The following is a 26,745-nucleotide window of genomic DNA, read 5'->3' as shown; positions in this document are numbered from 1 at the left end:
TTGTGGAATTATATGGACTGTAGTCAATAGAAATTGAGACAAAATTTCAAATGTCTAGTCAAATATTAATGAATTGAGAATTTCATATTACATTTAGAAAACAAAAGCATTTTACCTGTAGATGGCATTTTCATTTTACCAGGGACTAGAGACTATGCTTCACCCTACACTATTGCATAATGTATTCTACAATGCAGGTTTACATCTCCAGGAGGTTAACACCTCCTCTATAAGGTTTCTTAGGGTGAAAGGTCCTACTGCTTTGGCATTCTTATCGATGCTGACAGGCAGCTAAAGAGCTATCACATCAGTATTTGGAAAAATGACTGTTTTATTGTTGGCGTGGATTGCACTAAATCAAGCTGAGTGGTCAATAAACTGGGTAGCGTAACCCTACTTCTCTTAGTGGCTTCATAAGAGATACATAATCTCTTTTCTCAGCTAAAAAAGTCTGTGCTGAAAATAAAATGTAGCATCTGATATGGACAGACAGCTACTGCTCTGAAAAGTTTTGTGTGCCTGTAGGCAGGAGACAGGATAAACCAGAGCTGCTGGTTAAGCATCACCACGTGTAACTTGGGCAAACACTGCTCAGGAGAAAGCCTAGAGAGGTGAATGCAGGTGGAAAAAGTGCACTGGAAAATGTTCTGATTCATCTGACATTTTTATATATCTTCGTGCTTATGCTTTGCACTCTAAATGCCTTGATAGAATACTCATCTAGTATTTTCTGCATTCAGAACTCAATGAGAGCAGCATATCTTTATCAAGGAAAATAATCCAGGTCCTCCACTTCTGCTCCTGAACCTGAAAGCCATCATGCTAATAAAGAAGAAAGACAAAACTTTGGAGGAATCAGTGAAAATGCAGAAATGCATTGGCAGATTATTTTCCACTGGCCTGCAGTTCTTTATGAAATGTTACCTTTTTGCATAATAAGGAGTGAACTTTGACCTGCACCAGCTAATATTGGCTTCTATATTTGGGGCTAGCTATGGTGCATTCACAGCCATCACATTCTGTAAATAGTGGCCAACACACACCATTAGGGGCAGCATTAATTGAATTAGCTCTGGTGTACAGGTTATCACATCTGACCCTCTCAGGCCCATGATTCCCAAGATCAATAAATATGTTAAGAGGATAAATTTGTAGAGAAAATTATTTTGATAATCATATGTAAGGGAACAGAAACATCCTAAGCTTCCTTCAGGATCAATATTTGTCTGTCCCATGATGTTTTAAAATCTTTAGACATAGTTTTACCTAAAAATTATGTCAACAGTACTTTATACTAGCACAGCTGCCATAAGAAATTATAATCTACTTAAGAAGTGTTATAAACAATATTAATGTCTATGAGTCTGGTATTTCATGTACCTTCTGGACAACTCTAAATATGAAAGAGCATGTAATTTTAAAATGGTCTAAAAAATTTTTACTACAGTGATTTTGCAGTGTTAATTCTCCTTTCTTCCTTAATGACATAACTTTAATATTCATGTGGGCTCTTTCTTCATATTTAATGAATATACACGGTGTATTTTGAAAAAAAAATCAACCACAGCAAGTCATAACAGAGCTGAATTTGGTTAGTCTGATTAACAAGGGTGTTTTTTTGGCGTGCTACATAGTCACCAGATTGCTTCTGGGGGATAATCTGGCATCTGTTAGAATCTGACAAAGTGGTGTAGTTGTTCCAAATTCTTACAAAGAAGTCCCTTTGCCCTCTTATTTTATTTATTTATTTTTTCCTTAATGAATATATTAATAGGAAAACCAGCCTAGCCACAGTACTTCAAAATGAAATATAAAACACATGGCTGATGCTTAGACAGGAAAGAATCTGCTCTTTTTAGTGGGTTAACCGGGACTGTTTTTAAAAGCTGCAATAAAGACACTGAGGACCTATGATGGCAGCCCATGGGATCTCTGCAGCAGCCAGATGTTAAATCCTGTGCTATGAATAAACCCCCGGGGCAGCAGCTACCTAGCCTGGCCCTCTGGCTTGTGTGTTTTATCTTCTGTTCTAGACTCCAGGACTCTCCTGGGCCTTTTAAGTACTTGCTGCATTTTATCCTTGAGGCTGCTGCTTGCAGGGAGCAACCTGAAGACCTAGACAAGACTTCAAACTCACTGAGTACTTCCAGGAAATCTGTGATGAAGTGTTCAAGTTTTTCATTGCTCTTCTTCTTTTTTTTTTTACATATATTATCTGCATTTATATAATTAAAACAATCTTCCCAAATACAGAATCTGCATGAAAATTAGTTGGTGCTTAAAATACAGTTCTTTAGTAATGTAACATTGCCACAAATATCACTATCTTGTTTTATTCAAGCTGCGTAGCTCTGTCCCACCCAGAATACTTCTTACTCTAAGTGATGGATTTGCCAAGTGATGGACCTAACAGCCAGACTGTTCATTTAACAGTCTTTGAAAATCTCTTCAGTTGAACTGTGCTTAAATTAGACAGTCTTATTTCTTAATTGTTCCCAGGACAAGCATGAGAAATCCCTCTGTTCATTTTTGAGGCCTCTATAGACTTTGATTTACAGGAACTAAAACCAAAAGGTAGGCTATTACAAAGCTTCTCTTTTTATTTTTAGAAAATAAAAATGGAAATAAAGAAGAGAGAATAAACTAGTAGAAATAAATTTTTATAGTTAAAATCTGATATGCTTTTTCTCAGATGTTACTCACAAGCCCATGCTTAGTTAAAGCCAAGGATACTCTGAGGTATGCAAAAGCGATGACCTCAAATGCCTAAATTTCTTTTTGGTTATAAGCCATTTTTCATCTTTGGAAATACATTTGTGCCAAATATTTCAGAGAGCAGTTTATAGTCTATACTATAAACACCCTCATATGCTATAAATCTAGGGTGGCCTTTTAGCACAGGAAAATGTTGAATAGCACACAAGAAGCATTGCCATTCAGTGCTCTAAGCCCAGACTTCCTTTATTTGACCCAGGTGCCTCACATTTTCCCCTTTCCCCATTTCTGTTTTTGTCAAATCACTTCAGCTTATGAGTTTGACATCTCTGGTATTGTGTGTGTGTTAGAAAGGTATCTGAGCATGAAGGTTATGTGTTCACCCATACACTTGGCTGTGCTTTTAGGCCCATACACTTCAGGTAAAAAACTTTGCTGAAATGTAAATTGTCATACAGAATTATACAACTTTTCTTTTTCATTGTCAGGTAGGCCCTTTGTGCAGTAAGAAACCATCATACATTTCTTTGGGAAAGAAGAACACGATGTCTATCTGAAGATCTCTGCCTCTTCAAAAGTGATAGGAATGTTAAAAACCTGATGGTTCTTCCATGCTAAAATCAGGTCATACCACAGTCACCACCAAAGCCTGTGCAGGTGAGATGAATTTTCTGTTTTCAGGTTTGAATTGTAGATTCATCAGCATCAAGGTACTACTTTTCCTTTTAGTATTTCTACCTATACAATTGGATCTTAATTCCTGATTCCAGCCTGCAGCCCTAAGCCCCGTTTGCAGGACTGTCAAGAGTAAGAAGTGCATTTATTTGTGTCCATGATGATCCAAAAATGAGACAAGCTACCTGCTGCAGATTAAGATTTTTTTTTATTTTTGAACAATATAGAGATATCTTAATCTCTATATTAAGGGTTAATTTATTTTCCTTTTATTTTTTTTCCAATTATGCACCTAACAGAATATTAGATTAGTACTAAGTCGGAATAACACCATTGTTTAGTACACACCAGGGAAAAGCTGTATAATGTTAACTGGTGACAATAAGGATCCTTAGATCTCAGCAATAAGAGATGATGGGAATGTATGTATGAGAAATATATTTCGTGCCTCCAAGAGCAGAGAATCAGATCACTTGTGGCCATCACACAAGTAAACTCCATCTCTGAATATTTCTGTTTTGTTTTGATTGTGCAATCTTGCTGTACTGCTGAAGTAACCAAGAAGTCAATATCACACCAAGAATCAGCTAAAACTGATGGAATACAGGCACAGATGGAATACAGGCTATGGGTAAACTGGACAATGCTTATGAGGACAGCATGACAACCTTATTTACCATATGAAGACATAGACCAGCATTAAAATGTTCTCTTCTGAATTTCCTTTTTTCCAAGCAAAATACCAAATCAGTCTCAACCAAAACAGAGTTTGGATAGGTTTCTATTACTATAGATAAATCAGGAGAAGAATTTTTTTTTCACTTTGGACTTGAGGCTATGGGTCTGAATATTGTCTTGTCAAAATCTCTATTGACTTCAGAACTGAGAGAGAAGTTAGGGTCCTTTTACTAACCTGATCCCTAGGGAAAGTGTTTCTGTATAGAGAATAAATAAATTTTCCCACTTTTTTAAAAAGCTCTATAAGAATATCTCCTAATTCTAGAAACACACACAAATTTTTTTGAGTCTTCTTTTACTTTTGTGCCATTTTTAGCTTCCTGTCTATTTTAGCACTTTAGATGTGTTTGATTCCTGTGCCAAAACTACTAATTAATGCCTGACAGGTGGCCCATGACTGACTACCTGCAATTCTGTTACAGTCAGAGGAAGTGACAGTAGCTCTTTAGACAGCACAAGAAGGGAAGCAAGAACAGTCTTTTCCCTCCCAACATCTGAGTGGGTAGTACAAGTTCTGAAAAAATGTATTTTTTTATATGTATAGCATGTTATATACAAGGATTCACTTGTAAATTAAGTAGAAGCTCTGTTCAATGTCAAAATGATAACACAAACAGCTCTAATCTCCTTGCAGTTTTCAATTGTTTTGCTTGTTTGTTTGTTCTTGTTCATTTGTTTTTCTGCCTGGATAGGAGATTATTGAAAAGCAAGGAATGCTATTAATCCCTTCCAGTGACAGAAAGTTAGAGCACAGAGGAGCTGAATCACTTATGCCACGACTATGGATTTCACACCTCCCAACAGTTATCACCTGAACGTCCTCTATGGTTCATGGTTATCTTCAGAGGGCAGTTCATTCTATTTTAGGAAGGGATGAATCAGCTGCTGCAAATACCTTCTTTGATTACTGGGGGGTTTGGCAGATAGCTCAGAGGAGCTGTGTGCTTTTGGATAGGGACAACGAGGTGATCTGGGATACGTTTTATTCTTCAACAAGATTGGGTACTCCCAAATAGTGCTCTAGAACTATAGAAATAGGACTCTAAAAATATTGGTAGTACTGTGTTTGTATGAGCCACTAAAATATTTTTCCATCTAAAAATAATTTATTTATTTTTCATAGCCTTTGTATATTTTTTGATTAATTTAAATTATTTTTTTATGCCTGTTCTGGATATTTCAGAAGGTTAGTTTTTGTTGTAGCTGTAGAATTTATCTAGCTTTAGTATCTATAGAATTGAATTAACCATACAAAAATATAGGGAAAAGGAAGCCTTAGAATTTATAAATCAGTGCTACCCTTCTAAAAACCAAAAAGCTTGTTTCCTTTCTTATTAAAGCAAGTTTGTGACTGACTGATGAATAATGATGATGAAAATAAAACTTTTTTTTTATCTCTGCAGAACTAGTTAATGGCAATATCAGTAATAATATGTCATTTGTCCTTTGTATGACCTAACTGTATCTAAATAATGCTCTTAAAAGTGAGATAAAATTGTACTCTTTTTGTAGGTTGTGTGTTCATGCTTCTGAATATAACACCAATGTCTCCTACTTCACTGGTCATTTATTTAGTTCAGTTTCAATCTATATACAGCTTATGTTCCAGTTTTGGTTTTTATACAGTATTCATTACAATTATGATACTTTTGGTTTTTGAGTTTGAGATATCTCATGGTTTGTTGGATAGAACACCTTTCAAAGACAATGAATTGAATATACATAGACATTTATTTTGACATTCAAAATCATTTATTATTTTGTATTTTCTGCTCATAGAAAAATCCTGCAGTTATAATTTCTCTTCTATGGCACTTAAGCATTTTTTGTTGTTTTTGCATTAATGTGGTAAGTCTTTACCTTTCATTTTCACAACCAATTTTTTCTAAAAGTAGTAGCAAAACTTTTTTCTAAAAGTAGTAGAATGGTCATGATAGCAGTGTGATATTTGTAAATTTTGATAGAGGAAAATAGTTTAAAGATTATTTCCCAGAAGCATATTTGTATATTGTATACTTCAATTTTTTAAAGTAGATATTGTTACTGCAAACAATATCTCCCTTATGTCTCCCAGGTCTTTTAAAAAGATATGTGTTGAAATGAAAAAATAAAAATATATTGTTACATGAGTTTTGCCAGCACACTATAGTCCCCATAAATACATTCCATTTCTCCATGTCTTTTTTTTTATCATTTTTTTCAGTCAGGCAAATAAACAAGCCTTTTAAAATGCAAATATTGATATTTCAAATAATAGAGCCTTCTGTGTAAAAGAAACGAGAGGCTTGAATTCACAATTCACAACTTTGGAATCTCTAGGAAACTGTTGTTGATCTAAGCCAGAGTTGGACAAACAGTAATGGGAGCAGGAAAGCAGCAAAGATATTTTGTTTATTTCCAGCTGTTGCTTTCTGGACTGATGGAGATAAGATTTACTTAGGTTCAGCTGATTGTATCTGTATTCAATGCTATTCAGCTCCGTGCTCATTCTCTAAGCATCACATACCTGGTATTTTAATTTAGTGGGTGAAGTTACTATCACAGATAAAATTTGAAAGTCCTTTGAGATCTTTTTAGAGCAAGAACACCTTAGACATGTAAACCAGTTTATTTTTGGTGTCTGCACACTGATGAGTGCTTTAATGAGGTCACCTGTTTGAAAATTTTACTTAATTTTGTCCAGCCTCCTTGTCAAAATGAATTTTGAGTTGTGTGTCAGGACCTCCAGTCAGTAAGAACCCTGAAGTGAATGTTTTCCTTAACATGAGAACAGCAGAAAAAAAATAATCAGAGTTTCAGTCTCTAAACCTACATTTTGATAGAACAAAAAGCAATGAACTAGAACACAGTGATTCTTAGAACAATCAGAAAAAATCTCAGGAACTGAGACAGGCTTAAGCTAAACTAAGGTTCTGAGGGTCAGTCTTTCCCCTCCTGTCTGTGTCATTGCCATTTGGACCTTTTAATTTTTGGTGTTGATGTGCTTCACATATTTTCAGTAGCTTCTTAGCTGGGATAAATCCTGAGTTGTGAAAGAGTTCTCTTTTCCCAGTTTCTTTACCTGCCTCCTGGTTGTAGGAGGCTACTAGTCCCACTGGACCTCCTCTTTGCACTCCATCTGTCACACCCACCTGGTCCATTTTATGCAATGTACAAGCATTCCAAGACAAGAGAAACTCTTGCCTGTAACTTCACAAAAAAACCCTGGTTGCAAACTGTCCTGTAGGACACACAGTAGCCTGGGAACAAAAGAGCAAGACACAAACTACCCTTCAATTTCTGGTAATTTCTTCTCAGGCAGAGTTCCAAAAATCCCTCTTTTTGGCAAAAAAACAGGTATGCTAAATAATAATTTTTTGGTCAGGAAAAATTATTTTCTTTATAGGATATTTAATACTAATCTTTACATGATGTTGATGCTAGAATGGCATAAAGATTGTACATTTTCTTTGACTTTATTATGATGGATGCCTTATTAAGCCTCTGTAAATGGCATAAACTTCCCAGCCACATAAAGAAGTAGAGCTTAGAAGGTTTATTGCCAAAAGACTCATATTGTGTCTAGACCAAAGAAAACCACAGTGAACAAAAATTAACCTGAGTGGAGTCCAATTTGCAGTAAACACAAATTAAACTGGGACAAATCACCATAGTTAAATCTATTGAAGGAAAGAACATAAAGTGCAGTCTTCAATTACTTTTTCTGCAGTCTACAGTTGAAATGATTTCAGCTGAAGTCCACTTTACTTTCCTAGTAGGAAAATGAAGCACAGCTGGTGACGGCTTTGGTGTGGATAAATAAGGAATGCAAAAAGACTGAAATGGTAATCTGGGCTTTTCTTGCCTGCAAGAGGCAAGGAAGGAACTCCTTTGCTTCTGAGGATATTTAACTAAGCTCTAGATTTTTTTTAAGGCACTAGGCACTGGAGATGTTTGGCAATAATCTAAAATGAAAGACCCTGATAATCTCTTCAGCATAATTATCTGCTGGCTGGCTGATAAATTTTATTTGTATGTGCAGGGTTAACATACCAGTGAGGACTGCTTTCATACAGGCAATATTTGTATTTTCTCCTCATGGCATGGTTGTAGCTTTAAACTTTTGCTGTAGTCTTATATTTTCTTGCAGGAAGAATGGAAGTGTGTTCTGGGATTATGGACAGCAGATACTTGTGAACCCTTGAAGACTGCTGTCATTTTAGCTGGGGCTTGCTTCAGTAGTTTCATTCTACCTGGCACGTTTACATGCTTTTTGTTCACAATCACTTTCTAGTGATTCATAATTTGTATTTATTCTGTAAATGAACAACTGTCTGGCAGCCAGCAAAGTTTGTGAGGTTTAATTTCAAAGGATTTCTGAACTTCACTTGACCACTGTGGCCAGACATGTTTGATGTCTGGGTGACTTCAACAGCAAATAATATAGGATTTGTTCATATAACAGAAATACTCAATTTCCCCATTTTAAACTCTAAGACTTGTAAGCAATTTCCTAAAAACTTCATAAATGCAATTCTCTGTCCTTTTCTGAGTCTGTTTCTTATTTAGAAGACTCTCTTAGATTGTGCTATAACAATATTTGAAATCATATTCATTGAAATAGGATTTTTCAAAAACAGAAAAATCATAGATGTTTAAAAATATTTAAAACTTGACTTGCTTTCATTACAGTTGGAGTTACACACTTTAGGGCACAAAAAGTAGGACTCTGACCTTAACTGAATACAGATGTGGATCTCTTAATAAATCTGTATGGACAAACATTTTCCCCAGTTTGCAGTACCCAAGCTGGGTCTGAGTGAGCTGCCACACTTGCATGTATGCAGGGAGAGACTGAGTCCTGTCAACAGAAGTGTTGCTTTACTTGCCAGAATTAGGTGACACCACTACCCTTGTGCTCTCCTAAGGCAGTTGTGTTCTGGAGCCAGGCTGCTGACCATGCTGACCCAGCCTGTGGCTTGTACATGCTTCGATTTTTAGTGGGCAGTGCATTTTCTCAGGAAACTTTTAAAGTGAAACCAACAGTTCTTTCCAACCCTCAAACTCTTTTTCAGACATAATTTTTGTTCTCATTTATTAGCTGTTTATTAAAGGTTTATTAGCTGTTCTTAAGGGAGTTTGTAGATAAACAAAACTCTGTCATGATTTTGGTTATCCATTAATAAAGTCTTTGTGCCTCAGATTGGTCTGATCACTGAATTATGTAACCAATTGATACAAAGATTATCCTTGTAACAGCACTCGCATTTAATGGAACAGAGTCAAGACAGTAAAAGCTAGTGTTCATAAGAAGATTATGCGCTTAAGCCTTATGCACTTGGAAACTGTAGAGTTCCTGCTATATTCACCATGGGTAGAAATGTGCTTCCTCACTTGAAAAAAAAGCAAAGCCAAGTCCTTCAAGCATGGAGAAAAGCAAAGGGGTCTTTTCCAATTGGCTTTCTTGACTGCTTCCCTACAGCTAATTCACTGCAAAGACCAGAGGAAACGGCTTTTCTTCTCCACACTAAATAGCAGTATGAGAAATTTGTACTTACAAAGAGCATCTTTAAGTATCTGCTAAGAATACTTCCCTTTGGGGCTCAATGATGGCTTTCAAGGAGCATGGGGATGCAAAGAAAAGAAATTTGAGTGGTATTTAGGCAGACACCCCTGTAAGCAATTGGATGTAAGTCAGAGTGATCATTTGAGTATTTAGGCAAAACTGCCTTTGCCCACCAAATAATTTGGATATGTGTCACTTAGAGTGAAACTGAAGTCATCCATCAAAGCTGTACAGCCTACAGCCCTCACTATGCCAGCTTGAACCTGCCAGTCATGGTTTCTCAGCTGGGGCTTTCACCGACTTTGATTTTTCTGAGCCAAATTGTCATCTGGTAGATATCAGAATAGCTTCGTTACAGTCATTGGCACAATTCCAAATTACTTCAGCTGAAAATCTTCCCAGAGCCCAGAGTGTTTAAAGGCTGGTACTGTAGCTGTCCTTCACACACAGTGGTGAGAAGAACTGGAGGAAAATTCTGCTTAATGCTTTCTCCTTTTGAACTGCAACTAGAAGCAGCCACTAGCTATTTGTTGTATACAAAGGCTATAAATTTAGAAATCAAAGATTCATTTAAATGAATTAAGTGATTTCAAGCTCAGACTGCATTTAGCTATCTTTTGGTGGCACTGAAGTTATTTGAGATGCTTCTGATTTGCAGTTATTCTAATAATCTCAGAGTTCTGTAATATGTAAAGTCTCTTACTGCTCATAGTATCTTCTCTTCTTTTTAACCCTGATTTCCCCATCTTTCTTTCTTACCTTTTTAGCAGCCATCTATTATAAGCTGAAGAAAGACACTCGCTTTCTGCTTTTCACAGAAACTTGTATACGTCAATTATATCTTTGATACATCTTCATTTATTAAAGTGTTTGATGACATATTTGACAGTCATATACTAATTATTCAGTAACTGACAGTGTGCAAACAGCATGAATTAATATCTTCTCACTATGGTTACAAAGATGGCCCTTGCTGATGTCATGAGATCCTCTAGAAATTGGCTCCAGAAGACAGAGTTATTTTTATATTATATTTCAGCACATGAGATTGTTTTAATCTCTACATCTGTAATATCCAAATGACCCTGCACTACTCATGTTAGATTAAAATAGTAATGGCCCCTTTTCCATGAAGCAACAACATTTCATCCTTCATCACAATGTGCATCACAGCTATAAAGGGGGCATAATAAGTAGTTAAAGAAATTTGTAAAAAGAAGCTGTCATTACAAAATAAACACATTTAGTGAAGTGAGATTAGTGTTGACATGAAACCTCTCGTCAGTTGCAAGACTAGGTATCGAGAACCAGATTTCATCTGTGGTGTCACCTGCCAACGACCCTTGATTCCAGCTGGAGACATGGTGTGCAGAATTCAGCATGTGTTCAGTAGTCAAACTGCTGGCACCACATTGTCAAAAATGCCATCTGAAACCTGACAAGTGAGAACATAAAAAGATGTATTCTGGTGTGAAATACACTGAAGCTCCTTGAGGTACCACCTGAAGGTGTGGAAGCAGCATTACTTATGCATAGACAATTTCCCTGGTGTGCCCTGGAGCCAAGTCAGTCTGGACACAGGACTGTGGTACTGCTGCAGCTGATGGTCAGCCTCAAGTGGACCTTCCCTCCTGGTGTGCCTGTCAGCCCACCTGGCCTCCAAATACATGTCTGTCTGGGAACATGTTGGGATATTCTAAAACTCTAACATGGCTGGGCTTGGAGTAGGAGCCAAATAAACTATTTTGATATGATGAGCACAACCTGAAATTAGCTCAGTTGGTTAGAGAATGGTGCTAATAACAACAAGCTTGTGGATTTGACTCATGCATGAGCCATTTGCTTAAGAACTGGATTTGACGATCCTTGTGAGTCTCATCCTCAGAATAGTCTGTGATTCTTTATAACTCAATTAACAAGATATTATAATTTTTTTCCAGAAAGAATAAAAACCCAAGGATTTTGAGGAGTTTCAGATAAACAATTTCTCCTGCTGGAGTGAAAAACTAGGTAAACGAAATAAAAATAATAAAAAATCATAAGTATATTAGAAGAGTTATCCCTCTGGTGAACCACTGTCAACTGTGTATCTGATGTTAATACCAGATATCCCCCTGCCTATCTTTTTGACACAAGAGGAATGCAGGCATATTTTTCTTGAGAGAGTAAGGGCAGAGACCACTGAAATGCAGCAAAATGCAAACACAGAACTTTGCCAATATTCACATGCGTGAAATGTATTTTATTAGGGTAATTATTCACCTAAAGAATTAACAAATTTACACAATGAAAAATAATCTGTATTCAACAATTGAATTATTTAATGAGTTCTTGTATCACTGGTTCTCTATTGCCTCGTTTTTCTCTTGTGGATCTTTTAGAAACCCTTTAGAAATCCCTTTTGGGATCTGCCATAGAAAGTATGAGAGTCAACTGGTATGACTCCAAAGGTTTCCCCTGAGGTTAAGTTGTCTGGGATTCACTGTCTGCTGATACACCAGTCTGTCTAAGCTTGTAGACAAAGTGATATGATGCTAGGCTAAAATTAATTTAGCAGCTATTATCTTCATCTTTAGAGTTCCCTTTCTCTGAATGATTCTGTGTTTTCTCTAGGAAGCCATACCCACTATAAATTAACAAACTTTCATCTTCTGTAATTTTTTTTTATGTGACAGTTCACTGTTAGCTGAACACCAAATTTTCCACTATCTAAAACAGTAATTTTCCTTCCCTTCCTAATCCTTAACAGTGTTAAAATCTCAAGTTCTCACACAGGACTAAACTTGAAATCATCTCAGAATTACTATAGAGCAGAAGCATGTTGTCATTGACTGGGAATGACAATGGAATAGCCTTTCTCTAAAGGACAAGTCTGCATAAATCACCTTGCGTTACAGCACTTCAACAAGAAGAACAACCAGCTCCTGTGTATGGTAAACGCAAGGTGATTTAAGGCAGTTTTCTTTGTACACCTTGTGCTGCTGTTCTGTAACATGGAATGAATCATTAGCTGAAAAAATTCCCATCTTTCAAACCTCTCTAATCTAACATTTAGTAATCCTGATTGTTGATCCAAATTGCTATTTTTGCATGTTTCACAAGGAAATTAATACAACTTCCTTTTATTAGGATCTGAGATGGGGGTCTGTAATGCTTATTCCAAGTGTGTGCCTAGGACACTGTAGCTGGTTTTGATGGAATGCTGTAGCCCAGCTGTATTGAAAGCATCTGTGCATTCTGGTGATAGCTCTAGGAAACTTGTGTACTTATTCTGCATTACTGAAACTTAGTTACCTCTACAGCAACTTGTAACAACACAAATGTGTGCAACAGTTTATGACAGAATGAAAAATAGCAGTTTGAACTGTATGAGCAATTTGGGACAAGAGGACATTATAGTACTCTAGCTGGACATTAGCTGAGGAGCTGAATTAATACTCTTGTTCTTCTCAAAAGTACTATTGACATTTAAGTGAGCAAAAGTTATTTAGGCCACTAAAACCTATCTGAATAGTAATTTCCAGGACCACAGTATATAGAGATGCTGGTATACTGGAGGGAATAATACTCCTTTCAAATAGCCAACATTACTACATCATTATACTAAGTCTGTGAATTTATGAGATTTCAGATTCAGGAATCTGGGTAAATGCAAGTCCCACAGGTTTTGTAGTGGGACAGCTGACAGTTACTCTGCTACCAACACTTTATATACTTTCGTGGATCAATTTACTGCCAGGTATTTGTCACACTGGAACTAGGTGTTTAATATTCAGAAACAAAAATTTCCAGTACAGGTTGAGTAAATTCCAGAGACTATTTCTTACCTTCTGTCCAGTGTCCTGCTCTACCTGGCTCCTTATTTTGTATTCCATGTCTTGTGACTGTTCACTGCCTTGCCTTTCTCATTACTGCCATGCCTCAAGGCTTCATGATGGATTATTGTTTGTTTTGTTTGTTTGCTTTGTTTTGTTTTGACTTGGGGTTTCTTTCCCCTGATCTTGGTCTCTTGTCCTTCACATAACCCTTTCTTTTATCATGTTGTGAACTGGGAATGACAGGTTTCTTGCACATTATGTGTGGGTGCAGAATGCAGGAGGGGAAATAACTTGATGCCTGTTCTGCACAGTAGCTCCAGGTGCAGTCAACTTCTCCCAGGGTATACATTTTCAGCGTAATAATGGAGAACTGTCTATTTGCAGAAGAGATTATGTATAAATTGTTCTTTGCACACATGCTTCTGCTCTTCCCACCTGTCCCTCAGTGCCTTTCCTCAGCATACTGAAAATACTTTAGCAACCAACAAGGACTTCAGACATGTTTGTGAGACTGGTCCAGATATAATATTAATGGAGCTGTGAAATAAAGGGTTATTAAAGGCTAACCATATGATTTGTGCTGCAGAATCTTGTACACCTTTTCTTATATCTAGCGAGAAAAAAAATGTTGAAGGCTGTGATTCCTGATGTTCTGTGGTAAAATACCACACCCCCCCCCACCATATAACAAAGCAAAATCCTATAGGCCAGCTGTTCAATAACAAACACAGACATTAGTTCATTTCAGAGTTCCAGACTTTAAAAAACAGCTTTTGTTTCAATAAGAAGCAACATATTTTCCTATAGATTTTTCTCTCTAATCTGCAGTAAGTTTACTGAACCTTTGGCTTTATGGAGAAGTAGAATAAGTTTCACAGTACAAGATATCTGACCACAAGGAAGCTCCAACTCAATGGATTTTTTAATTATAGAAGCTCCCTTAAGAACACAAGTTTATATTTACATCAGAGACAGATATTTTTCAGTCCAGTAATTCAAGTAATTCAGATAAAGACATTAATGTACCATTATTGTACCATATGTTATTGGTTGCTAACACAAACAGGCAAGCCCAGTAAGCTTTTCACTTTTTCACGTTTTTCCTTCTAGGCCTTGAGAGAAGCTTTGTTGAGCATATGATTTTAAAAGGAATTTCTCCTGAAGAGCTCCTCTTCTTTGAAAAAAACATATTTTAGAGCTACTTTAAAGGTAGAATGATTATTGATGTGTTACTGCCCTGCAGTGAAATACTAAAAAGACCTACTGGTGTACCTGTGTTCTCCTCAAGGCTCTAGTTTGATGTGATTTCTCCAAGTTATTTCCATTCTCTCGGGAATTTATTACAACCTGTTGATCCCACACTCTGCAAGCTGCCACAGACAGCTTGTCATTCCTCCTCTGACAAGCAGTTCTTTTTAATATAGATACATCTTTTAGTCATCCACCCCTTAGATTTGGCACCAGGATAGACAAGGCAGATCCAAGATTTCACATGGCTACCTTTTATTCTGACCTTGTTCTTTTTCCTTGCCATGAAAATATTTTAAGGATCCCAGTCTTGTTCTAAACATGGATGGAAATAAATATAGTTATTCCTTTATTTTATTGTATTCTACTGCATTTTATATTATTTGTTAGATAAAAGTTTGTATTACATAAGGCTACAAGAGACTCTAGATGACCTAAGAGTGATTATTTTTCAATGGTGTTGAGTATAGGATATGATGTAAATTGTTATTTCTTTATGATTGTGTGAGGCTTGAGGACATTGTGGATCAACTCCTCAGTATACTAACCACAGTTCAAATGTGAATGACAGAGTTCATTGATACTGGTTTTGCACACATATATTACATGGTCTATTTAAATAAATAATAGTTTAATATAACTCCCATAGTTAATGAAAATCTTTAACATATGAAGACATGGATAGAGTAACAAATTCTAAGTGTTATCAAATTTTCTTCTTTAGTTGAACTTACAATAAATCACTCGAATACTGTGGCTAGTTTCTTTTATCAGTCTACTGAAATTTCTGTTAAAATAAAAATGTATGTGATATGCACAACCGAAATTTTAATTGTAAGCCTTCATCAACATATGGTGCACTAATTTCCTAGTTTATGTATATATTCCTGCAAATGATACTGCTAGGCAAAAAACTTCCATTGCTGTTTTAAAAAAACTTGGCTTGGGTTTTTTTGAATTATTCTTCTGAGTATATTAGAAAAACCACAATAACCTTCACTGGCTTCATAGTTGTAAAATAAGTACATTTATATTACATGATGCCCTGTTATACTTTGGTAATAGCTTCAATGAGTTCTGAAAAATATTATTGTGTTTCACTTGAATTGAAATATTTCTGGATGCAGAACACAAAAACCAAGATATTCTTCACTTATATTTAAAAGGGGAAAAAGCACTTTTAGTATAAGGAAGCCAAGTAGTAAGGCTGCTTTGTTCTCCTTAGGCACACACATTCACAGACTGAATGAAGCACATAAAAACTACAAGAGCGAGATAAACACAAGAAATCTCTGATAGCTCTGAAAGTGTTCTATAATCTTATCTATTTTTAGGGCCAAATTGAAAAAGACAGAAGTGTTTGTGTTATACTAACAGGAGACTGCCATTGCAGCTATGTAAAGGGACTTTAAAAATTAACGTAAGAAACCTGAAATCTAAAATCCATAGAAAAAAATGCTGGAAAATTTTCTAAGGAGTCACCTGTTTTATCCCTACATACCTCTGAGAGCCAAATTGTACCTTGGCAGCCTAACTGAAACAGATCATCAGGCTGGATTTTACCTTTTGGGCAGCACTTTCCTAAAGGAGAAACAAAGAAGCTTGTCTGAGAATGTTAAAGTACAGGTTCCCACATTTCAGATAAACTTTGGGGCATATGTAGAGAGAAATCCTTCTCTAAACATGCCTTCTTTGCCCTGTTGATTGGCTCCCCTCCCCTCCCCTCCCCTCCCCTCCCCTCCCCTCCCCTCCCCTCCCCTCCCCTCCCCTCCCCTCCCCTCCCCTCCCCTCCCCTCCCCTCCCCTCCCCTCCCCTCCCCTCCCCTCCCCTCCCCTCCCCTCCCCTCCCCTCCCCTCCCCTCCCCTCCCCTCCCCTCCCCTCCCCTCCCCTCCCCTCCCCTCCCCTCCCCTCCCCTCCCCTCCCCTCCCCTCCCCTCCCCTCCCCTCCCCTCCCCTCCCCTCCCCTCCCCTCCCCTCCCCTCCCCTCCCCTCCCCTCCCCTCCCCTCCCCTCCCCTCCCCTCTCCTCTCCTCTCCTCTCCTCTCCTCTCCTCTCCTCTCCTCTCCTCTCCTCTCCTCTCCTCTCCTCTCCTCTCCTCTCCTCTCCTCTCCTCTCCTCTCCTCTCCTCTCCTCTCCCGTTCATTTTTGGCAAAAGTTATCCAACTGAATTTTAGCAAAAGAGAACATTTAATTGGGAAAAAAACCCCCCAACTTGAAAGAATGGAAAATTCCCAACTAATTACACTGCACACTCTTTTAAAATGACTTTACATTTCTCGTGTTCTGCTCTTTGTTCTGAATCCTTTATTCTTCTGTGGCCTCATAAACTCCTATTCCATGGTTGGTCCCACGTCACAACCAAGTGCTTTCACAGTTGGCCTTCTGACACCACTGAACACTGCTTAAGAGACCCATTAGGAGATTTCTGTGCTCTCCATTTCATGATTTGGTCCATGTATGTCAGCCTTAATCAAGCAAAGACTGCACCTTTGCATCTGTCTGCCTGGTATTGAATCTGCTTGAGGCAATGCAGTGAACCTGTAAGAGTGTGTTTTACTTACCAAAGCTTCTGATCTCTCAGGTTAGCATTCTGTGCAAATTCTGTGCACAAAGTAATGCTGTTTGAACTTGTTTTGAAACAAAATGTTTTCTTATATAACTTGTACAAGACTTATATAGACTTATATAACTGTTGAGAAAAATATGAAGCATGCCAATGATGATCCTTCATTTAGTGTGAACCACCAGAGCTGAGACTAATAATTTTTCTTCCTGTATATTATGTTTTCTAGTGGATTTTAGTGAGTTCTTGCTAAAAGAGGGTGACATGTGATTTTTGATACTTTTGAAACTTTTTCATAAGTTTCTTAATCAATCTTAGCAATAGATTCACTCATCTCATTAACCTGCTGAGAAAAGATAATGAAATGTATTTTGCTTTAGCAAGGCAATAGAAAATTGGAAAGAAAATGGAAGGTGTTTCTGCTGCAGAAATTCTTTCAGTATGAGGGACAGGTTCTGAGGTCCCTGTGATTAATAGACATAATTAGTTTACAAAGGCTGGAAAACAAGGTTATCTGATTTTGTGATTTACTCTACACCATCGCTGGCCAGAATCAATAGGATAATGATCAGCTTTTGCCTCAGCGTGGGGCTGGAGAAGAGGGGCAGAGAAGAAATTTATAGCTTTTTGTTTTGGTCACCATCCATGTGATAACTGAGAATTGTTAATACTGGCTTTAGATGCTGTGGAGTGTCTTACAGTACCAATGACTCATTGATTTTTGAAAAGTAGCTGGAAGTCCATCTTCCAAGGCAAACTTTATCACCTGCAGTAAGATGATGTATCACTATCAGCCTTCAGGGTTGCTTTTGTGACATGTACAGTAGACATTCAAGCACAAGCAAAGACTGTGTGGCTGTTTCTTCAGGAGCCTTTGCAGAATAGCTTTATAGTTCTAAAATTACCATTGAAACAGAAATCTACACTGTCCATGTAAAATAACTGTTGAAATAGGCGTCTACAGTGTCCATGACAGCACAGCCCTCCTGGAATATCTGCTCTGAGCTTCTGAGCAGGTGTTACTGAAGGAAGCTTGAGTTAAACATAAAGACCAGATTAATTGTGCTAAGCAATGGATGTAGTAAAAAATCATAATGTATGTCAAGTTCAAGCCAATGCCTGAAACACCACTGTCTCAGGAAATGAAGAATAGAATAATGTTTAATTGTTGATAGAGCGGATCTGAGTAGAGTTTTATTTGTTTTTACTGAGTTTTTATTAAGTTTCCAATTTCATTTGAGAGAAACAGCATCAGTAATTACAGATCCTGAATGTTGGCCTATGTGATACAGAAATGGTATTTGACAATGCTACATAGAAGACAAAATCTTTCTGTTAGAAAAGAGGCACCTAAGCTTTAAGAGACAACTCTTAAATATAATAAAAACCTCTGCAACTTGGTGAGTGCAAAGATCTGATGATTGTATTTGAGTCAGTTAGCAAAAAGAAAGGGAAAACTTGTCACATTTGCCTCTCAAACCAAATTCCAAGCATTCAAAAACTGTGTGTGCTACATAGTATCTGTTACCTATTCCCATTTACATGGAAAACACAATGCTTCTCTGATATTATATCAGGAGAACTTGGGAGCCTTGGGTTTGAATATCTCTGAGATATTTCAGTTGTTAAAAGAAGTTCTTTTCTAAACCATGTGATGTGTATGGAAGATGTATCATGGAGGACTACTGCACACAGTACTGCTGCAGAACCATGCTCTAAGCTCTAAATAAGTTCAAAGGGTACTGGAAACCTTTTAGATACTGAACATTGACAGCTGATTCCCTGTGATTAGATTGCCATGGTCAGCTGTAAGACCTTATCTAGAGAACTCTCTTTAATTACGTTAATTTACATTGCTTCATGGTATGTTGTGCTGGATGGTATGTTTTGAAAATCTCATTGAGAGTCAAAAAAGTGTCAAAGATCATTTGGAAGGGCTTTGAAAACCTAAGTCCTCAAGGGCAGGATCTTTGTCAGCAGTGGTAAGTATATCTGCAATAAATCGCTTGCTCAGTGTAAAAAAAGGTTAAGAACACATTGCAAAGAGCCGTATTGTCCACTAATAAAGCACTCTGTGCATGCAGCTGTCATGTGAAGCTTTTTATGACAAACTTGACTGTTGAAAGTATTTTGTGGAACAATTCTTGAAATGGTGAGAAATTTCTCCTGAATTATTCACTTGACAGCTGGAGATGCAGCTGTTAAAAACAGCTATTTAAGAAGAAAAGAAATTAAAATGGGTAAGGAGAAAAATAATAATAAACCAAGGAAACAGGCAAAATGAAAAGAGTTTGTTTGAGTGAAAGAAGTGCGTACAGCGGAAATGTGCTAAAGGAATGTGCCCAGGAAAAGCAACATTTTTCAGCATTTTCTGTTCAATTTTTTTCCTTCTGTAAATTGTACACATTCAGGGGAGGGGATGCAAAAAGCAATTTATGCAGCTCGATATCACATTGCACTTTCCTGACGAGGTCCATCACCCTCAGAATCTGTGAGTGTTTGGGAAGGTGGTGATGCTTGCAAATCAGCCTACAACAGAAAGAGCACTGAGCAATCTGACTTCTTTTTTATCAGAAAGGAAAAAAAATACCAGACTCCATTTAGAATGTTTTCATGTTGTGTTTTTTAAAGTACTGGATTACATTAGCAAAATTCTACCTGGTTATTATTTATATTTCAGATTATGCCATTCGTTTGTGGGCTGCATTACTAACATAGTAAGACTTCAGAAATCAATCAAGAACTGGCACCCTGTTACATCAGGAATTTTACCATTCAACAAATTCTCTATTCCAGAAAACTGTCTGTGAGGCAGAATGCCGTAAGTGAATCAAATGGGCCAATGGATAAAAAAGAGGATCGGGGAAGAAAAATAGCCATAATTTATTAGGAGAGTAAAACTCCAGCTTGATAGCCCAACAAACCCCATACCATGTTTCATATTCATAATGAGCTGCACTAAGGTAGTGGAGAGCATCACTTGGAACATGTCTTACATACCAAAATACGGAGCTTGGATCTCAGTTAAAAAATGAGAAGCTATACATTGCTTAATTTTTAAGTAAAACCACCACATAGAGGTGTTTGTAAAGAATTGTGGTGAAAACATATTGCTGCTGGCACAGATATGTGAGGGTGAAGGCTTTAGAACAGAGACCTGAAGTTGTCTTCTGATCTGCTGAGTTCAGACACTTTAAAATGGTTCCTAAGCTTTTAGCAAAGTTTGGAGAGAGAGATGTGGTTACATCCTAGTAATTTAAAATATTCTTTAGGCATTTTAGTTGTTGTTTGGCTTCAGCTTTCCACTTAATTGCAAAAATGACTCTGCTACAATAACAGAGGTGCACTGGGACATACCTGGTGTAAAAAAGGAGGACAGAACTTGACAGTGTGAAGATATGAAGTGTGTATGCACTCTGGCTTTTTATATTGGCCGTTTGTACAGCACTGGTGAAGAGGTTTCTTTTCTCAGTGCGTAGATATGTTTTCTTTTCTGTAAAACAATACTTATTTGAAAACGCAGAAATTCCCACAAACCCTTAATTATCCATCCTGGATCTGTAGGCAGCCTCACCACACTTGTAGGGAAGAGCAGTGATGTGCATGCAGCAGCAGCAAGGCAGTGAGCCTGTGATTTAGAGAAGCCTTGCACTAATTACTGTGTGAAATTGGAGCTGGCTTAAAAGAGGAAATGAGGAGATAGCCAAAAGCCTGGCTGCTGATCCAGGGAAACCAAGTAAGATCACTGTGTATCAATATAATGCCCTGGATAATTTCACTGAGCACCAGTATATTTCTCAGTGAAAAGGTGCCCATTGGCACTGACCAACTTTTCACAGCAGACAAAAGAGCTTCTTCTCACTGCAGGCTCACAATGATGTTGCTATCTGCCATCTGTCTGTCAGCCTTTGTGAAAAGCCTGAAGTGCAGAGAGAACACTATTTCTTCAGCCAAGGGATTGTTTGTAGTAGATGGAATTAGTGGGAAAAATTGGATACCCAGGCTCCACTGGTGAAACCTAGACCTTTGATCCTATAGTTTTCACTGATTCTATAGTTTCCATTGCTAGAGCCAAGAAATCACACTGTTCAGGAGACTAAGAGTCAGAAAGAGTTGGATGTGAGACTTCTAACTTCCTTAATAAGATGTAAAAACAAGAGCCTGCTTAATGAGAGGTTTCTCTTGCAGTGAAGGTCCCAAAGGAGATCTTCAATGAAGGACTGTGCACTCCGTTCACTGAGGCTTTGGGTAGGGTCCAGGTTTGCCTCTGCTGGACTGTCTGTGTCTATGAATTTTGATTGCCTTTTCCTATTAAAGTGCAATGTCTAATTGTTACTTGGAGGAATATTGAGTCATTATTTTATGGCTCATTTAGTCAATATGTCTGCAGTCATAAATCCTGCTGTCTCTGCCTTTTAATCCTTACTTGTTGCTGTACTTCAATATTATCTTCCCTCAAACTAGACTGTTTGTTCCTTAAAAGAGTTGACCTCATGACCTCATTCCTGGTGATGTCATGACCACAGGGATCATATGGCGTTTATATATCGAGCTTTAGGTGGTAGAACCCATGTTGCACCTTTAACATATGGTTATGTTCCACTGAAGACATCAACCAAGTTTTCATTATCTTTAGTGAGGGAGCATGGTATGCCAAAGTCATAGCTAAAATTTTCAGACCAACAGATAATGGTCATCAACGCAAACAATCTAGATCTGATCAGTCTCAAAATGTGGCGCAGAACTACTTTGGAAAGAGAAGAAAATTAAACAACTGCTTCAGGACTAAGTCTTCTCCAAATCTATTACATAGATTTTTAAAACTGAACATAGGTACTAGTCTTCTGGAAAGGCAGCCTGGGATTCAGTAGAGAACTTCCCTAAAGAAAAATGAAAGTAGTTTTAAGACTTTTTTTCTCTATTTTTTTAAAAATACCTTTTCCTCTGAGTTAAATTATTCTTTATTGAAGTTTCATCATGGGCTTTGTGAGAATAAAATATCTCTTCTTGAAGTTCATATATCTTTGAAATACAATCACAGTTTAATTCTAAATGTGAATGAATAGAAGGGAATTTGTAAAACACCCAACTGGCTAGGAGTAATAGCTTCTACTTTTAACAAATATTTACTTGAGAGACTCCTATCGTGACCTCTGAAACTGGAGGATACCTTCTAGTTTCCTAAGTTTTAATTTCATTGCGAAGCTTTTCACCAGAAACAGAGACAAATAGAAGCAGTGCCTTGGGAAATACATGGAGACTACAGTTTGTGATCCAGTGATGTCAGTGACAGTCAAAGCAATGCTACAGTCAAACTGGGGCCAAAAGCTCACACGAGGAGCAGATGGAGGCCATTCTGGAAAACCAGAACAGAGGGGTCTGGGAAACAAAGCAGTGGAAGTCCCTATCACTCACACCCTGCCCTTCTTCAAAGGAGGTGTAAGGTGAATCCATCCCAGATGTATAGAGCAGACTAAGTAGTCTACCAGAATGCTGAAGCAGGGTGTCTATCAGACAAAGGAACAAACAGTTCCCACATGTTTCTCACCCTCTCTCTCAGCTTATCCCAGACCAGCTCCTCATTCTGAACAGATTAGCACCCAAGCCTCTTTTTCCTGTCTGGCAATTTGATGCTTGTTAAGACCAATCCCTCTGTCTCACTTGTAGCTGGGCCAGCTGCAGACTGTGACCTTCTGGTTCTGCACAGGTTGCTGCATTTGGAAACAGCTCATGCCTTGGCATAAGTTCATCTTTCTCCCTTCTGGTTTGCTCAGAGGGTGAGGAGTCTGGCAAATCTCCTGTGTAGCTCACACCTCCAACTGCAGCAACAGTAACAGATGCAAGTTTTGCTTTCTCTGCTGCTCTCAGCTGCTGAATGGAGTTTAATTGGGGTTCTGCGGAAGCTGGAAGACATAATTTTCTTGTGTTTTGTGTACATCTTGATTTGCTGCTGAGACAGACAAGGCAGCAGGTATCAGTAACAGGTATCAGAAGGGAAAAAGCATAGACTGTCCCTTTCCAGACATCTGAATCCCAGGAATAGATGAATCCATGCCCAACCTTGGGAACAGCTGAATCAACCTGGAATTGTTCTGTGCTTGTTTAACTAGATACTTTAATTAGGTTCATCTTTATGGCAACATTCTTAATAATGGGAAATGCAGAATATTTCTGCTTTTTTATTGTCTGGAAATTGTATGATTATCATTCCATTTGAATTTTATATACTTTCTAATTATGTATTCCTGGCATATCTTCATGTGCTCTGACATCAGATAATATGCTGAATAGTTATCACAAGAGAAGATGTGTTGATTTTTTTCTAAAACAAAAATGTTAGATCTGCTGTCTTGGATCTGTTTCAGCTTGGATAGCTGATCTTTATCTAATAAAATTTTCCTAATTTTTGTAATATTCATAATATAATTTATCTTCTGTCTTAATCTATAGTTGCACTGTCTGTTGTTAAAGAGTCACCCCTGCAACAGCTATGATTACATTTCAGCAAAAGATAAAGCAATCCTTAGCTAAAATCTGTAAATTTGACTGCTGTTATCTTGCAAGTAAATGAATACGAGGCGTTGTTATCCTTCACCCTCGTTTGAACCCACATGGCAGCAGGAGTGCAGGCAGTGATTGAAGGGCATAGCAGGTGCTGGTACAGCACATCTGGTGAGCTGTGTTGAGACTGGCTTCCAAGTGGTGCTTTCTGATGGAACTGTTGGAGATACTTGCTCTGTTTAAGTTACTGTTAGAATTTTTTTTTATATATGCATAAATGATGACGAAAAATTATCTCAGCAGGAAGGCAATGCTTTCATGAAGGCAAATACAATGGCCAGGAATGTTGAGCCCCATTTTAAGATTCTTTCTAGGAGTACTCCGTTTTATGACATATCCTGAAAATTGAATTATTTTCTATTCTGGGTGCATGTTCTGTTGGACTAGTGAATGGAATTGTCCAAAGATGAAGATGGATATTGATCATCTCAGAAACTGAGGGAAAGATAGAAGCAAGGAAATTCAGGACAAGAAAAGGAGAAGACAGAGAAGAGAAGAGTAAAAATGAGAAAGGAATAATTTTGTTTCTGATCTCAAAAATACAAGTGCAAGCAGAGGTTCTGTTATTTTTACTCATGTTATTGACTGTAGGATTATTATCCATCTATGAATGCAGTTTTAAAACCAAAAATATTATTAGGTGAGCCATGGGAAATATATCTCAAAGTTGATATACAAAACACTTTGTATGGAAGAATCTCATCGAAATCTAAACATATACATAAACATGTACATGTACATAATCATGTACATAAATGTTTATCTTGAAGAAGGCTTGAAGAAAACTTTTGCTTCTGAAATTATATTATTATTATTATATTAATATATATTATGAAATTATATTATTATTGTTATTATAATAAATTATATTATGAACATTATGAACACACCTCCCTTTTTCCACTTTCCTCTGAGCTTTATGGGCTGGATTAACAGGAACTATTGCCTCTGCCTACAGATTTTGCCTTCTTCAATTCACTCATAAACATACAAGGTAATTAATCTGCATGTTGGTGAGTGCTGTGAAGTCCTGAGCTCTGCTCTATTTTAATGTAGTTGTATCACAGTTCCAGTTGCAGTGAATGACACAACTGGCAGAACACTTCTGGGTGGCAAGCCCTGGAAGATTGTCCTTGATAGTTTTCCAAGTGGTCTAAATCAATATAGGGCAAAGGTAAAACAACAGAACTGTATTGATTTTCACTGGCTACTGTTTTAAATAGCCTGTGAAGTTCTTTGAGAGGAAAGGGTTTGGGGAAAAAATTAAAACTTACATTATCAAATAGGAGAATCAAATCTTAAAATTCCCAGTGGAAAAGTTATATGGGAGGCTTAAGGCCAAATAAAGGAAAAAAAAAAAAAACAAAATAAAGCTTTTTCTGTGGATGATACTATGCCTGTTAGAAAAGATTAATTAACAGTTTCAAACCACTGAAAAGCCTACACAAGTGTGTAATGAAAAGTTCTCCATGAGATGTTCTGGAGTTGGATACAAATTCCAAGAATCTAATATGGCTCCTGTCTGTGTTGCAAGATGCAATTGCATGCAATAAAAATGTCATACTAGCATGAATTTTGTTGTTGCACAAGCATGAATTTGGTTGTTGCACATCAAAGCTGTTTGTGGTAACTGTTTCTGGATTGTCATAAAGAACAAAACAATTTTCAAGATTTTTTGAGCCTCATGTCCTGTTAGATAGAGATTTGGTGTTTTTTTGTGTGGGTTTTTTTTTTTTTTTTTTTTTTTTAAATAGGAGCTGATAGCTAATACTGTTAGGAAAACACATATTTTATAACAGTAATTAAAATAACCATAAAGAAAATATCTACGAACTGTCTTCCATTTTACAATGGTATTTGAACCCTTATCTATATTTAGGATGCCGACAAGCCCTTTCCTCCTCTCAGTGACTCTCTGCTGTAGTTTAATCTGAACACCTTCTCAAGGTTTTTAGATGCCTCTTGAAATACACAATACTGCAGTTCCATAAGCAGGTTAAGCTGATAAATCCTGATATTGCTGCCCCAACTTTTACTTAAGTCTGATAACTTTACCTCCACAGTGTTGCTCCTATTTGAGATCCTTGTTTTGGCAGAAGGAATTGTTGCCATGCAAGAAACTACAGCAAGTTAGGATTAACTTTTCTCCCGAGGATGATTTCCTCAGTTCAACTCACTCATGACTGTCTATATATTGCTGTGCTGGCACAAGGGAGAGAGGAGATATGGGAAATGAGTTTTTGGAAGAAAGCAGCCAAAAAGACCCTCTGCTTGCAGCAGCAGTGAGGGCTTACATAAGCTCAGGTCACTCTTGAAATTATTGTCTGAATTCATCTCAATAATTCACACAAGGCACAGCCTAATGCATCATTGGCACTTTTGGGCAGAGATTCTACTTTACCCTGGTATTTCACTCTTCTCCCCTTTCCAGACACAGCCATGCATTCCTTGAGCTGCTGTTGGTGCTTGCCACACTGAGCAAAGACATAATTCCAATTTCTAAACCAGCAGTTACCTGCTCCAGCAAGAGGGAACAAATGGATTTCTCCAAGTTACAGAGCTGAAGTGTTCCAGAAAAGTGCCTGAGAAGCACCAGAGCTGGTATAATGGAGAATATAAAAAGTAGTCAAGAGAAGGAACAAATACTCCCCTATTGATAGTGGTGAGCTGCTACATTGACTCAAAAATACTGGGCACAAATAAACTGTTATATTAAACATTCCCAGAAACATTCCCAGACAATTAGGCCAACTGGCACACAATGGCCCATTGACCGTGCTAACAAATTCTCATAAACTCCAAAACACACTGCTGCATGCGAACTGCCTTTTGGGAAATGTCTCTGGAATGAGCTGTCCTTGGGAGGAAGTTAGTTATGACCTGC

At 37.5% G+C, this 26,745-nt stretch overlaps 2 long non-coding RNA genes across 2 annotated transcripts in view; one reads left to right on the top strand and one right to left on the bottom strand.

Annotated features, from left to right (window-relative positions):
• Positions 1-3,357, top strand: part of LOC135302778 (uncharacterized) — a 166,455-nt gene extending 163,098 nt beyond the window's left edge. Inside the window, exon 4 of the long non-coding RNA XR_010364340.1 lies at positions 3,204-3,357. This is a non-coding gene — a long non-coding RNA (uncharacterized LOC135302778). The remainder of the gene's footprint in view (positions 1-3,203) is intronic.
• Positions 3,358-10,929: 7,572 nt separating this feature from the next.
• Positions 10,930-17,048, bottom strand: LOC135302306 (uncharacterized). The gene is made up of 3 exons (XR_010363999.1): positions 17,009-17,048; positions 16,241-16,320; positions 10,930-11,108 (listed from the first exon to the last, which is right to left on the bottom strand). It is a non-coding gene; the product is annotated as an uncharacterized LOC135302306 (long non-coding RNA).
• Positions 17,049-26,745: the final 9,697 nt, after the last annotated feature.

The sequence above is a fragment of the Passer domesticus genome, chromosome 6 (assembly GCF_036417665.1).
Source record: "Passer domesticus isolate bPasDom1 chromosome 6, bPasDom1.hap1, whole genome shotgun sequence".
Lineage (NCBI taxonomy): Eukaryota > Metazoa > Chordata > Aves > Passeriformes > Passeridae > Passer > Passer domesticus.
Note: the sequence above shows the minus strand (reverse complement) of the source record. Positions and strands in the feature narration are given on the sequence as shown.